Source organism: Lithobates pipiens, unplaced genomic scaffold (assembly GCF_037356315.1).
Source record: "Lithobates pipiens isolate NorthernLeopardFrog02 unplaced genomic scaffold, aLitPip1_a1.2 Scaffold_30, whole genome shotgun sequence".
In the NCBI taxonomy this organism is placed as follows: Eukaryota; Metazoa; Chordata; class Amphibia; order Anura; family Ranidae; genus Lithobates; species Lithobates pipiens.
In genome coordinates this window covers 9,336,944-9,338,040 of record NW_027507791.1, presented here as the reverse complement: position 1 = coordinate 9,338,040, position 1,097 = coordinate 9,336,944, and positions in this window count along the sequence as shown.

Sequence of the window (1,097 nt, the reverse complement as noted above, 5' to 3'; positions counted from 1 at the left end):
ATATATTGGCTTTTAACATTTACAAATGCAGCAATTTAGGATTTGTATGAAAGGTTTAGCACTGGGAAACACTTTTTGAAAGATAAAAAGTGCATTTTATATACAACTATATAGATCAGACCAAAATGAGGGACAAATAAGGAGGAAAGAGGGACATTGTTCTAAATCAGGGACAGGTGGGAGCTATGATATAGCGCAGACATATTCCGTAGTGCTGTACAAAGAACCTTGTCATCAGCCTCTGCACTAAAAGAACTTACATTTTAATACCCCATCAAAATTACACTATTATTAAACATTTATATAGCTCTGAGTCTGACATAGAGCTAGTAACATTCGTCTCTGCACTCTAACGTCCTCCACAGTCTCACACACACATTGCAATCATTCATTAAATACACTGTATAGCCCTGACATGCTCTGTAGAGCTGTACATAAAGCTGATCCCGCACTACTCTTATTCGGCCACTAGAGGGGGTGGGCGTACTCGAGACGGCCGCTGATTCTCAACAGCCTAGGAAGGAGGCGGGGCTTGTAAGGAGGAACGACATTCTGTAACTGGCCAACCTGAAGGGGTGGATTGTGGGCGGACCACGCCCTTTCCCAACCGCCGGTGTTTTGTCAGATTCGGCGACCCGTCAAAAATTTGTAACGGAAGTGACGTTCCGTCGCCGTCATCTTGCTACACCCCACACGCGTCCATCATAAGGATACAGTGAGAAGGGGCAAGCGGACATCTTGTTACACCCACGAGTTTTGCATTTTACACGTATTTTTAACAGTAAAGTGAGATACAGCACTTAGAACTCCGCCTGACTGGTTTGATGTTGAAATTTAAAAGCACCTGCTGATCTCACAGGTTTGCTAATCTGACAGAAGTTCGTTGATTTTAAAATTCAACATCTAACCTGACAGACGAAGTTCTAAGTACTGTATTTCACTATATAAACTCACTTTAATGTTAAATTAAGTGTAAAATGCAAAACTCGGTGGGTGTAAAAACATGTCCGCTTTCTCCCTTCTCCGTGTATCCTTACTATGGAGGAGTGCGGGGTATAGCAAGATGGCGGCGACGGAATGTCACTTCCGTTACACAT